The sequence below is a fragment of the Mesocricetus auratus genome, unplaced genomic scaffold (genome assembly GCF_017639785.1).
Source record: "Mesocricetus auratus isolate SY011 unplaced genomic scaffold, BCM_Maur_2.0 Super-Scaffold_100031, whole genome shotgun sequence".
NCBI lineage: Eukaryota > Metazoa > Chordata > Mammalia > Rodentia > Cricetidae > Mesocricetus > Mesocricetus auratus.
The window spans coordinates 5,887,730-5,902,276 of record NW_024429212.1 but is presented as its reverse complement, the minus strand read 5'-3'; the positions used below and the strand labels follow the sequence as shown (position 1 = coordinate 5,902,276).

The following is a 14,547-nucleotide window of genomic DNA, read 5'->3' as shown; positions in this document are numbered from 1 at the left end:
GCTGGTTTCCCAGCTAATCAGTCTGGGGTTCATGAGCTCCCCCTTGTTTGAGTCAGCTGTTTTTGTGGGTTTCTCCAGCCTGGTCTTGACCCCTTTGCTCATCACTCCTCCCTCTCTGCAACAGGATTCCAGGAGTTTGGCTCAGTGTTTAGCTGTGGGTGTCTGCTTCTGCTTCCATCAGCTACTGAATGAAGGCTCTAGGATGGCATATAAGGCAGTCATCCATCTCATTACCGGAGAAGGGCATTTAAGGTAGTCTTTCCACTATTGCTTGTTAGTTGGGGTCATCCTTGCAGATCTCTGAACATTTTGCTAGCACCAGAAAAACCTATAATGGCTCCCTCTATTATGGAATCTCTTTTCTTGCTCTCCTCTACTCCTCCCTGACTCAATCTTCCTGCTCCCTCATGTCCTCCTCTCCCCTCCTCTTCTCCCCTTCTCTTTCTTCTAACTCCCTCTCCACTTCCCCCATGCTCTCAACTTGCTCAGGAGATCTTGTCCCTTCCCCCTTCTCCAGGAGACCATGTATGCCTGTCTCTCTTAGGGTCCTCCTTGCTTCCTAGCTTCTCTGGTGGTGTGGATTGTAGGCTGGTAATCCTTTGTTCTATGTCTAAAATCCATATATGAGTGAGTATATACCATGTTTGTCTTTTAGTGACTGGGTTACCTCACTCAGGATGGTTTCTTCTAATTCCATCCATTTGCCTGTGAATTTCTAGATTCCACTGTTTTCTTTTTCCTGCTGAGTAGTACTCCATTGTGTAAATGTACTACATTTTCTCCATCCATTCTTCAGTTGAGGGCCATCTAGGTTGATTCCAGGTTCTGGCTATTACAAATAATGCTGCTATGAACATAGTTGAACAGATGTCCTTGTTGTATGAATGTGCATCTTTTGGGTATATGCCTAAGAGTGGAATTGCTGGACCTTGTGGTAGACTGATTCCCATTTTCCTGAGGAACTGCCATACTGATATTTGCACTCCTACCAGCAGTGGGGAGTGTTCCCCTCTCTCCACATCCTCTCCAGCATAAACTGTCATTTGATTTTAGCCATTCTGACAGGAGTAAAATGGTGTCTCAGAGTTGTTTTGATTTGCATTTCCCTGATGACTAAGGATGTTGAGCACTTTCTTAAGTGTCTTTCAACCATTTTAGATTCTTCTATTGTGAATTCTCTATTTAGCTCTGTACCCTACTTTTTAATTGGATTTTTTGGTGTTTTGGTGACTAGCTTCTTGAGTTCTTTGTATATTTTGGAAATCAGCCCTCTGTCAGATGTGAGATTGGTGAAGATCTTTTCCCATTCTGTGGGCTGCTGTTTTGTATTGTTGGCTGTGTCTTTTGCCTTACAGAAGCTTCTCAGTTTCAGGAGGTCCCATTTATTAATTGTTGGTCTCAGTGTCTATGCTACTGATGTTCAGGAAGCTGTCTCCTGTACCAATTTGTTCAGGGATACTTCCCACTTTCTCTTCTAAGAGGTTCAGTGAGGAAATCCAGAGAGGTCATACTATAATAAGCAAAGATTTCAATCATTATAGATGGAGAAAACAAGATATTCCATGAAAAAACTAGATTTAAAGAATACCTATCCACTACTCCAGCCCTACAGAAAGTACTGGAAGGAAAACTCCACACTAAGGAAGTTAACTACACTCACAAAAACATGGGCAATAGATAATCCCACTTTACCAAAAACCAAAAGAAAAAGCGGGTAAATCCACACACAGTACCACCACACAGTACCCTAGTCCTTCATCCTCCAGCGTGGTACTGGCTGTGTGTTTCTCAAAGATGTCCTTCATCAAGTTGAGAAAGTTCCTGTTTATTCTGAGTTGTCTGTGATTCTTCCTTTCTAAATTCAGGATGGGGCTGGAGAGATGATTCAGCCATTAAAGGTTAGGCTCGCAACCAAAAATACAGGGATGGATATTGAAATGAATTAAATGCGTCTTCTGTACCTATTGGGGTGACCATGCTAGTTCCTTTTCTGTTTTTTACCATGTGAGGGGCCTTGATCGATCAAATGCTGAATGAACCCTGCATTGCATGGCCCCACCTGGTTCTGATGAATTATCCTACTAAATTATTGTCATTTGTTCGATAAAAATCCATCTTGTGAGAGGATCCTTACTGTGAGGGGATCACTTTGCTGGTTTCATTCATCTTGTTTATCTCGTAGGGTGACCAACAAATTCTGGCCTCATAGAATTATTGTTTACTCCTTCCATTTTATGAAGAATTGGTGTTACTTAGCTAAGTGATCGCCACTGATTACCAGTGATGCCATGTAGAACCTGGATTTCCATTGTGGAGATGGTTTCACAGGTACATTTGTTTTCTGTAACGGACATAGGGCTGCTCTCTCTTCAGGCTGTAGTGGGGAGTTTCCCCCTTGTCAGTTTTTCTCAGGGTTTTTCTCCTCTGTCACCCAGTGTCCAATTCCTTAAAAACTATCCTTTCCTATGATCATCTAACCAGTAGATAAAAAAAATATTTCTATGTGTGTGGGTGTTTTGCCTGCATGTCTGGTGCCCAGAGAAGCCCGAAGAAGGCATCTGATCTCTTGGAACTGGCATTTCAGATGGTTGTGAATCAGCATGTGGGAACTGGGAATTGAACCTCAGTCCTCTGTAAGAGCAGACAGTGCTGTTTACTGTGAGTCAACTCTGCAGGCCCCTAACCAGTACATTTTTAAAGGTGCAGATACAGAGTCTCAGGACCTACCTACAGTGGTCGGAATCTCCCATTTCCTCGATATCTGCTTGTGTGCATGCAATGACCAGGCTACACTCTGATGCTAACCTTCATGACTCCGGGATGAAAGTCCTTGTGAAGAGTGCTCCACCTGCCATCTGCCACCTGCTCTGGATGCCACTGACTCTGCTTTCCCAGATGTTCTCAGCGCTACAGCCCAGAATTCTGGCCCCAGAACCAAGATGCTTTCTGCTCAGTCTTGATCTCTTGCATCGTCCTTTACAGCCTGTCATTTAATAATGAGATTTTACAGAAGTGCCTTTATGGAGTGTTTGTGCCACTTTTCCAACAGGAAACAGTACTTATCTTCCAGGCAAAGCTGCTTGCTGTAGCCTGGTTGATTATGGTTTAGCGTACACAGTCTCAGCCCTGGTCCCAGATCCTGGGCTGCGTGTGTTCTAGAACACCAAGGATGAGGCAGAGGTGGGTGTTCTGGCTCTGGTGGGAGCTATCAAGCTCTCCCACTGTGGCCTGTCTAGACCTTTGAAAGCCATCTTCCCTTTTCACACCCAGATCTCCTTAGGCAGAGAAAGGCATAAGACGTGCCCTTGTTTAAGGTTCAGTGTGATAATTAACGGAGATACCGAGAATGAACTCCTTGGTGTGGAGAGTTGGGAGACCTCATGCCCACTCACCACCCCCCAGACCTGCTACAGTCAGCATAGCTCCTTCACCATCAGTCCAGTCCAGTCTAGTCCAGTCCAGTCCAGTCCAGTCCAGTCCAGTCCAGTCCAGACTGCCTCCAGACTAGAAGATGACCAGCAGCTCTCTGCTGGGGGGAGGGTCCATGATACTAGGTACTGGTCTTCCCAGGAAAACACCCATACTCCAATCTATCACAAAAAACAGTGCTATACAATAAATATGTGTATCCTTCAAATGCTTATATTCAGTTCTTACCCAAACTGATGGAGCCATCGGTAGGGCCACCAGGGCAGGATTAGGGTGAGTGTAGGTCCCGTGGAGTTCCTGATGGGACCAGTGGCATATAAGAAGAGGTAGGAGGCTTGAGCCATCCTGCTCCTCCATCACTGTGAACCCACCACAAGTAGTCACTGTGAACCAAGCATCCTCTAAACTCAAAAGCCATCCTGCTCCTCCATCACTGTGAACCCACCACAAGTAGTCACTGTGAACCAAGCATCCTCTAAACTCAAGACAGCTGTTGTAGGCAGCTCCCACACTGGATCTCCTGACCACTTCAAGGGTTTTGTTTGTTTGTTTAAGACAGTGTTTCTCTGTATTGTTTTAGAGGCTGTCCTGGAACTCACTCTGTAGATCAGGCTGGCCTCGAATTCACAGAGATCCACCGGACTCTGCCTCCCGAGTGCTGGGATTAAAGACGTGAGCCACCAACGCCCGGCTGGGCTTCCAGCCTTAAGCACTGTGAAAATAACGTTCAAGCCACATGGTGTGAGATAATTTGCATCAGGGGTTCATACTACAACAGAAGAAAGCCTAGCGCCTCCATGTTTCAGGAAGGGCCGGCACAGGCTGGCTGGAGGAGGGTGTGAGCCCAGCTAGCCTCAAGGACTAGGAGGTCTGAAGACCTGGGACAGAATGCAGCAAACAGAACCGCGGAGAACAAATGCCAGGTTCTCCTGATCTGCGGAGTCTGTGAGCGTGTGGGGAGAGGAGGTGGAAATAATGGACGGCATCTATTTGCATCAGCCATTTCATCAAAATACTGTAAACGGAAGCCAAAGGCGGTCTGGAGAGGGAATACATGAAAACGGTTGTGCCTCAGATGGCCTCAGCAGAGAAACGTAAGTTAAACACAGACTGGCTGGGGCCAAGTCAGAGCTGCAGGCGGAGCCCTTAGCAGAAGGTGGAGGGGCAGACAGCAGCAGGTCGGAGCTCAGTTTAAGAGAGGTGCAGAACACATTTGGTAGCTCTGGATGTGTGGTCCGCCCTGCTGAGGGTCCCAAAGTCAGGTGTTGCATGCCCAGAACTGCCTGAGGGCCTTACCCAAGGCTGGACCTCCAACACAGAGATATTGATTACACCTTTCTGAGAGCAAGGGGTGTCCAGTCCAGTGACTGGTGCTCTCTAGGTAGGGACCCAGGACAGGAAAGTAGCACCTAGGGGTAATGAAGGAGCTTTGTGTATGGCCCCAAAGGGCAAGGGGCAGAAGCAAGCTGTCCCAGCCAGCCCTTTGAGGAGCCAAGGTATGACTCCCAGACTTTATGTCGCAGGCCTAATAAGACCTCCTTTCATGGCATTTACACATGAATACATCTGAATTTTTTCTAATGAACATGTAGTCCATTCTAACAAGCATGATTGCAAAAGACCTGGGCAGCTCTGAGAGTGAGCTTGGACTCCTGCAGAAAGAGACTTTTATAGCAACTAGGGTGTGCTAGTCACAATAGAGGTAGAGGCCTAAGTCCCCAGTAGCCTCCAGAGACTCAAAGCAAATACCATGACTCTCTGGTGCTCAGGGGGCTGGTGTGAGTGTGGTCTTGGACTGCAAAGGCCTACTGGTGATGGAGAGAGTGATTGTCTTGCTCTCCTGCATAGTGGCCCTCAGAGGTCTTCGGAGGCTCACCACGTAGGGAAGAAAATCACCCAGGGAGAAAACCAAGATGTCCTGTGTGTTCCCATGGTGAGATTCGGAAGCTATTTGGCTTTTCTGGAAAAGCATTAAGGAAAGGAATCCCAAGCTCCAACCTGGTGATCAAGGTCACTTGTGGGTCTCCGGGACAGGTGCACAGGCGAGAAGGAGTCCTTGCATAGCCAATTGGTCTAAAGGCCAGCTTTGTATTTACAGTTTGCATAATAGGAATACAAGATAGAATTACAAAGAATACAAGCAGACCTGGCCCAGACACCTCCCTCTGACCAGGACGGGAACACTGGCAGCTGTGCTTAGTTCTGCCCTTGTCATCTGGAAGAAAGGGATGTCTACAGGCAGTGAGGTCTTCTCTGTCCATGTCCGTGTGTTTGTCAGACCATCTGTCCTCTGGGGAAGGACTCAGGGCCGCTGGCACAGGCATCACATGGAGCTGCACTGAGTCTGTAATGTCCTTCCTGGCCGGCTGGAGGCCACCCTGGCTCGAACTGAGCTTATAGTGAGTCAGTCACACTGCCTAATAAAACCAGTGCCCACAAGGATCAGGCCCTGGGTTGTGAATGCCGAGAGAAGCGTATGCAGAACAACCAAAAGAAAAGCAGTCGGACTGTAGTGGACATCTCCTGTCAGAGGCTGTGGTTTGCTGATGTCTCGTGTTAAACTGATGAGCTTTGCATTCATTGATTTAGAAAAAGGAACCAGACTCCCCGCAGAGCCGGAAGATGCCTACAAATAGTATTTTGGAGGCTATCCAAGGCATTTACAGCAATTGTACACATCTTTGGGACTGACACAGCTACTTTGGTGTTAACAGTGTTTTTTTTAACCTTCTAGAATGGGCAGTCAGCTCTAGGCTGCTCAAGGACAGCCCAGCTCTGCTATCTAGATGTGTATACCCTGGAGGACATTGACTCTGGGTATGCCAATGCCCTGGGACAGCCAAGTGATCTATTTATTGGGGGAATCTTAAAACAGTAGAAATTTATTGTGAGTCCTATACCCCCAAAATCTAATGTCAAGAAAGCCCATGAGGTCCTTTCTGTCTCTCCAACTTCACCCATCCACGCGGCTCCGTGTTCCCAGATGCACACTTGGTCTCTGCCTCTTTCTGTGTGAGCTGTGTGTGTCTGCACCTGTCTCTCCTCTTCCTACAGAAACAGTCCTATGGGATCGGTGCCCATGTTACCTGAGTGTGAGTTCACCCCATTTGTGAGGTGTCAGCCTGGAGTGCTGAGGGTTAGCCTGGAAAGACTCATGGGTGCTAGCCTTTACTGCTGGCCTCCAAGATGGGATCCATAACTGCAATCCTGGGGGGGAGGGGTGTAGCTGGGATGGATCAGGACTGTCCCCTGGGTGCTGTTGACCTGGAGTTGCCATGCCCTGGTCTGCCTTTCCTTCTCGGGGACACAAGTGCAACTTTATGGCCCTTAAGCTTGGCTCTTACGCACACAGCATGGACAGGTGCGGGAGAATTATCGACTCGGTGGTTAGTTCATAAAAGAGGCAGAAAGCAGACGGAACTGGTTCCAGGGTGAGTTAAGGAACGGATGGATGCCCTCCAGATGCAGAAAGGAACCCGAGAGCCGGATGGCCGCTGGGCCAGGTGCAAAAGGAGCCCCCGTCCTTCGATGACATTGGATGTATAGAACCATGGCCTGTAATCCTATTGGCTCCCGTGGGCAAACCCTGATGCCTCTTTACTGGAAATGAGTTGTGGGTTAATGTGTAACTTAGAGTCAGCAGGCGGCGGCAAGGTGACCGAGGACGCCTGCCAGATGACAAACACCCTGGCGGGGCTGGCGACAGGGCTGTGCCCCATGCTCCCTAACCTGCTTTCCAAGTCAGGGATACTTCCCAGACAGATATGGGTGCCACGCTACCTAAGAGGCCATTGTCCCTGTCACACAGCAGTTTTGGAGAAATTTTCACAGTGTTGGGTGTTCTCTGTGTCCTTTGCGACGGAAGTGTTAATCCCAGACAAGAATGTTTTGGGATACATTCCTTAACCACAGATTCCGTTTTAAGATTCTGTTTTGTGCATATGGGTCTGTATACCATGTGTGTGCCCACAGAGGCCAGAAGAGGGCAACAGGACTCCAGGAACTGGTTGTAAGCCACCACGGGGGTGCTGAAAACCCAAACGGAGTCCTCTAGAAGAGCGGCCGGTGCTGTTAACCACTGAGCCATCTCTCTAACCCAACCACAGTGTCTTGCTATACAAATTCCAAAACGAGCTGATTTACCTGGTTAATTCAGTACAGGTGCACATGGAAATCCCCCCTGGAGACCACTCACGTCCCTGGATGGCCTCTGTGTTGCATTTGCTCGTTATAGAGAATCAGGGATTCCTGTTAGAAATGCTATTGGAAGCTAAGGAGAGGCATGGAAAAGGCTGCATCCAAAATCTAGCATGACAAGTTAATTTGACATCACATGACAGTAACGTCCTTAGGGGACACCAGTCAACCCACCCCACCATCATATCTGCAGTGTACAGTGGAACTCTCGTTCCCAGACAGGGGTAGAAGGAAGGTGTCACTAGATTTCTTCTCAGCCGGCTTATCTTCCACCCTGGATGGATGGAGCATGCTGTCTAGGTCTAGTTCCCTTTGTAGAATTTGTTCTCCTGAGACGTTTCTCCAAGAGAAAAGTGGTCCCATGTAACACGTGTGCATGCATGCATGCAACATGCATCCTCGTATCCTTTAGAGGCAGAATGTCACTGAACCCTACAACTTATAAAATGAGGGACACAGGTTTGACATCCTGCAGCTCAGCAGGAACAGATATGCCAATAATGGAAACTGCCCATCAATCTTTTTGGTCCTTGCACAGCCAGGATTTGTCACCAGGGAGAGTGGCAGACAACTTGGATATAGCGGTCATTTGATCCAAACCTGGCACCTGTCCCTTCTCCTTGGCATGGCTAGTACCTGAAGGGATAGGAGCTATGGGTTGAAGGTTGAAACCATGAGCTCGCCCAACTCCTCAGAGAAGCTCATAGCCTCCAGCCCTACTGAGAAATGTCCCTGAAAAAAAATGGGAGAGCAGCAAGACCTGAGGGCCTGGGTCAGGGTGACCATGCAGGATCAGCAACCTTGAAAAGATGCTGAGGAGTGAATTCCATATTTCCAGAAGTCATTGTGTTTGGCTCGTCCTTGTTACCAACCAAGGTTTAGATGTAACCCGGCCAGTTCAGTGGCGAGGCTAGGACACAGGTCACAGCAGCTCTGATGTAAGACACATACTGGAGATGCCGCAGGATGTACCAGGGCAACCTTGACTTTCCCAGGACTCCCCCTCCCACATGCTTCTGACAGCCTGTGTTCCAGTCCTGCCTCCCGGGCTGGCTCAGGAGGGCACCTCAGCCTGCCCTTGGCCACACGCCAGTCCTACCACATGCTGTCCTGACTCAGCAAGGCTGGCATTAGGCCATGCTGCACAGTGTGTGTGTGTGTGTGTGTGTGTGTGTGTGTGTGTGTGTGTGTGTGTGTGTGGTTATATTAGTCTGTGGCGGCTGCTGAATCGTGACTGAAGTCTCAGATTTGGCTTCTTGTTTCTGTCTCTGAGACTTGGGGATAAACTAACAGAGACCACAAATTCAAGGGTCATTGACATCTGTGACACTGTAGGATATTACAGAGGGAAGCAGGGTGGCATTGCCAAAGGAGGGAGCAATGGTAAAGATTTGCATTTGTTTGACACTAAGGATGTGACCTTTGTATCTCAGGAGGGACTGGTCTCTGGGCTCAGGTGTGTTTGTGCTAAAGAACGAAGGAGTCACCGTACTGCTGTAGAACCCTACAAGGCAAGATGGCTGCTGGAAGCTTTCTCTTACATCTCCAGTTGAGAACAGGTGCCCTGCCATAGCACAGAAGGTGTTCTCGCCAAGTTTTTTTTTTCTGCTTTTCCCTGGATGCAATGTGGGGTTCTAATAGGGTACCTCCTATGTAAACGTGGTCGTGGTGTGTGTGTGTGATGTCTGGTCAGTGGCCCCCTGTCTCAGGACAACTATGTCCAATTTTGTAACTGGGCATGGGACACTTGGTCGGGGTCTGGGTAGTTAAAGCCTTGAGGAGAGACAGGTGAGCAGGAGATCTTCAAGACAGTGGTTTGAAGTGTAGCATGTGTTCCATACACCTGGGCTCCTCTAAAACTGCACGTCATGGTTGAAGAGCTGATGACATCCATTTCATAGAAGAGGACAATGATGATAGGGCTAGGAGACAGATGCGTGTGTGAGTGTGTGTGTGTGTGTGTGTGTGTGTGTGTGTGTGTGCGCGCGCACACGCCTGAGATGTGTGTCATCACACAGCAGAAATCCCCACAGGTGAACCCCACTGCTGCTCCCTCACAGTGGGGGCCACACATTGGATTCATGGCCCAAGGACACCTTGTACATGGAGGCAGGGAACCAGAGGCTGGCCGTCCAGTTCCAGCAGCTTGCTGGTCTATAACAGAGCACCATGCTCACACGTGGAGTATTTATTTTGAAGCTCTCAGACAGAAAAGAAAACAAAGGCCCTACAATGGTCATGTACCTCACTTCTACTGGCATACCAGCACTCCCCACACACTTCCTTAGACCCTCCAGACGTCACAACATGACATCATAATGCTGTGTTCAGGAACTTCTCAGAGATAATTGTAAAGGCAAGCACAGGAATCCTTCACCACCTTGATTCTACATTGGCACCGGAAAGGACTCAAGAAGCCCAGGTCCTGGTGGCCTACTGTGCCTCCTCACTGCTCTTTTTGGGGTTACAGGACTTTCCATCTTCTTCCTTTGTTCTTATGACTCTCCTTTCTGACTCCTTGCCTGCAGTGTAGACCGTCATCAGAAGCCCTCTGCTGTTCCTGTGTGGTATGGGGCCCAGGACAGTCTTTGCACGCTATTGTTTCATTGCACAGTTGCAAAGCAAAGCTGGTTTCTGTTCTTCCTCTCTGTCTCACAGGCTGTAATGCTTGTCTCAACAGTCTGTCCTTCTCCCTGCTTACCAGTTTTCACTAAGGTAAGTTCTCAGCATCTCCAGTGGTTACTCGTATTGTTGCTATTTCCAGAATTGTTGTGAGTCCCATGAAGTCTGCAGTGCGGAATGCTTCCTTTCACCGCAGACATTCACACGGTCCCCTCACTGATAGATAGGAGGTCCCTGTCAAGGATCATCACATACTTTGGCCGATGAGAGTGTTCCCCCTCCCTCGGCATATGTCTCGCATAGTGTATAATAGGCAATTCCTTATGCACAGCAATTTTCATGACTGGGGTTTTGAGCATAGAGCTGGAACCAGTGGTAGTGAAGGTTAGTCAAAAACTTTCAAAAAACTTTCCAGGTCTAGAACCCAGATGCTTGAGTGACTATCTTCTTGCTACCACAGTGCTGTCTGGGCTTCTAGGCTGGCTGTACACACCTCAGGTGACATTCTGGGCCCCTGGCTGGGGATCTGCCTTATACAGATCTGGGGAGAGGTGTCCCTGCCATTTTTCCTTGTACTTCTTTAGACAGGAGCAAAGATATTCTTATTATGACACATGTGCCCCTCCCTTTGAAGGCTGTGACCAAATAGTTGGCCTATCAGATTATTGAAGAAATGATACCCATGAAATTAGAATTTCTCCAAGAATCTCATTCTGGGAGAAGGGAAAGGATGAAGCCTGCATTTAGCTACAGGAGGAGCTTGTCTCTCAGAAGAGATTTCAAACAGTTCTGAGACCTTCTCAGAGCACCTGCAGGAGAGTCAGGAGCCAGGACAACAGTGCATCAGGGATGGGCTGGAACACACCCTTCCCAGGACTGGCTTAGCTGTGTATTCCTCTTACCCTGTATTTTAACCTAAACCTGACGTCAGAACTCAAGATGGACGTGGGAGTGGGCACGGGGGGGGGCAGTGGGACACTGAACTCCATTTGTTCCTCTTCCCAACGCAGTCACATTGAACTGCTCTCCTTTCTCTGAATTCCAATATTACTTTAATCAGTGTATTGAAGATGAGGGGCTGAGTCTAGCTTGTTAGGGCTTCCAGGGACCAGTCTCTGAGGCTAACAATGCCAGCCAAGAGACAAGACACATTTTGGGTATCATCACTCAAGTTCACCCTGAGTACAGAGACTGAAACATTCCTGCAGCTGCTGGAGTTGCCTTTGCTGTCTCCTGCTTCAGGCAGCTCTGGCTGCTGCTTTACACCACCTTTTGGTGAGGGGCTCTGTGATCATTGCCCTTTGAACTTTGCCGCCCTCTTAGTTCGAGGCTCTTTGGAACTGTCATTGGCGTTGAATCATTTTGACAACCGTCATTTGGTGATTGTCTTTTGGGTTAATGTTAGCTACTGGGGTCTGTTGAACCATTTGGACACTACACTGCTCATGTTACTGGCTTTGTCAGTTTGGAAGCTTCCTGAGCAAATTCAGAGTTATGTTGAATTATTTGGTCATCGTGAATGACAGAGAAAGTTAAATTGTGTGGGTCTTTGGGGGCTCTGCTGAGCCACAGGGATTTTGTTGAATCTTTGAGGCAGGAAATAAAGTTGAGAGGAATCTCTGTTGTGACTCTGTAACCATGGAGAACATGGGGTCTACACTGGAGAATTCCAAGTTGACCAGTGTTTTACAAATGTATGATGATTCAATGTAATTGTTTTTGTGTCATTTTGTATCTAACAGAGCATGAGAAGAAAAATAAACTCAATCCTGAAAATAACTAAATAACAAACCTCTGACTACACATTTAAATTTGTTTTGAACTTATTACATACAAAGTGAAAACACTGTCCCTGGCATGTATAATTTAAAATGTGTATTTATGTATGAATGTGAGAGCTTGTGGAACAATTTTTTGGCAGCATTAATATATAGGAGCTATTGCTAGTGTATTTTCCACTGCAAAAGAGGTTAATTAAAAATACAAGAATTTAAGAATTAACTATAGGATAGGACTGAAGACAAACTAATTATACAATTATATATAAATACATATAATATATATATAATTTATGGCTCTCTCTATATATATATAATTATATATCTCAGTCAGACCTAACTAAAATGTACAAGAATTGAAATGTAAATTTTGAGTTTACTAGTGGAATACTTTCAATATAAATTCTGGAAACTGAGGCTGAGAAAAATTTTGTCATAGGATTACAATATAAGCAACTCATATCTTAACTTTAAAGGACAATTAGACTGCTAAACCATGCTTTTTTTGTTAAAGCTCAGGAAATTCCTAAACTTTCTAAATTTCAAAGGCAACTTAAATTTAAAGAGATTACTTTTATCAATAGCTTATTTGTAGAGCACTTTTACAGTTCCTAGGCTATGTGCCATGTGGCACATATATATATATATATACATATATATATATTGTCAATATTGAGAAGGGTTAATTTGGCTATTGGGACAATAGTTATTCAATATTAATTCATTGCAGATAGATAGTATACTTTGTTGTAAATAATGCTATGAGATGAGCTGTTTCTGTATCTAGTTTGCTTTACCAGGATTTTATGTTTTGCTAAGACAATCATTTTTTCCTACTGATTGTGTCACACTTCAAACTTCTTAAGAAATATGTCTTACCAGAAGCCTGCATAGGACTGACATAGGCACTCTGCAAATATGTAACAGTTATGTAGCTTGGTCCTTTTCTAACAGTGGGAACAGGCGCTGTCTCCAAATCCTTTACAGGCTTTTGGGACCCTACTCAAACTAACCAGAACCGACCTCATTCTGGTAACAAGAGACAGATAAAACCATAGGGTAGATGATAGAGAAAATTGTTCAGAGATATGCCAGGAAAACTGAATCAAAGCCTCCCTGGGTGTGCTGATGCCTGCTTCTAACTCCAGCAGCTGGGAGGCTGACACAGGAGAATGGTAAGCTTGAGGGCAGCCTGTGTTCATGACAAGACTCTGTCTCAAAGCCAACCAGAGAAACAGTCACCTCTGCCAGCCCTTCCAGACATAACTAAATCCAAGAGGTCATGGAGGGATGGTTCTCACACATGGTCGCCTCACAGTAATGGAAGTACCCCCTGCTGTTAGTTCCTATTGTTTGTGATGTTTCAGACACAGCATATGTCAGGGGATTTCACACCAAATCCCTCAGGGTTGAGATGGGTCAGCAGGAAAGGGCACTGGTCACCACTGACACTTGAGTTCAATCCCCAGAACCCACTTGGTAGGAGAGAACTAACCATGCTCTCTCCTGCAAGTTGTCCTCTGACCTCTACACATCCACCTCAGCATGTGTGTGTGTGCACGCACACACACACACAATATCTATATCTATATATATATATATAGATGTGAGCATGCACACTTGTACACACACACTAAATAAATATATAAGTAGATGAGGGCACGCACACACACACACACTAAATATATAAATAAATGTGGGCATGCACACTTGTACACACACACTAAATAAATATATAAATAGATGTGGGCATGCACACTTGTACACACACACTAAATAAATATATAAATAGATGTGGGCATGCACACTTGTACACACACACTAAATAAATATATAAATAGATGAGGGCACGCGCACACACACACACAATAAATATATAAATAAATGTGGGCATGCACACTTGTACACACACACTAAATAAATATATAAATAGATGTGGGCATGCACACTTGTACACACACACTAAATAAATATATAAATAGATGTGGGCATGCACACTTGTACACACACACTAAATAAATATATAAATAGATGAGGGTATGCACACATACACACACACACTAAGTAAATAAATATATAGATTGATACATGTTAACATTTTTAAGAGAGTGAAGTGTAAAAATGAAGAATGGGCAATTGATTGTTCCTGGCAGAACAGAGACATCCTGAAGGCAGACATTTTGCTCTTTTCTATCAGACAGCTGAAACAATGGTTCCCAAGAAGCTGGAATTTCCCAGGAATCTCATGCTGGGAGAAGGAAAAGAATGAAGTCTGATGTCACCGAGAGGCAGAGCTTGCCTCTCAGGAAGAGGTTTCATACTCTCCGGTCAGACTACACAGGAGAGACTGGAGCTGATGTCACCGAGAGGCAGAGCTTGTCTCTCAGAAAGAGGTTTCATACACTCCAGTCAGACTACACAGGAGAGACTGGAGCTGAGGCAATGATGGGCCTATGATGGGCAGGACCACACCTTGATTAAACTACTGAGTTACACGCACTTCTTGTTCTCTTTTAACCTA

At 46.2% G+C, this 14,547-nt stretch overlaps 3 long non-coding RNA genes across 4 annotated transcripts in view; 2 read left to right on the top strand and 1 right to left on the bottom strand.

Moving 5' to 3' along the window:
• Nucleotides 1–14,547, bottom strand: part of LOC110343249 — a 56,502-nt gene that overhangs the window by 4,677 nt on the left and 37,278 nt on the right. The gene's annotated exons all lie outside the window — the stretch shown is intronic.
• On the top strand, nt 201–3,012 carry LOC121135142. Its single transcript, XR_005872334.1, has 3 exons — nt 201–252; nt 2,183–2,328; nt 2,701–3,012. It is a non-coding gene; the product is annotated as an uncharacterized LOC121135142 (long non-coding RNA).
• Nucleotides 9,976–14,520, top strand: LOC121135141. 2 transcript variants are annotated; one of them, XR_005872332.1, is made up of 3 exons: nt 9,976–10,048; nt 10,155–10,341; nt 14,224–14,520. It is a non-coding gene; the product is annotated as an uncharacterized LOC121135141 (long non-coding RNA). The 2 variants fall into 2 exon arrangements; XR_005872333.1 differs by having other exon boundaries at nt 9,990–10,048; nt 10,160–10,341.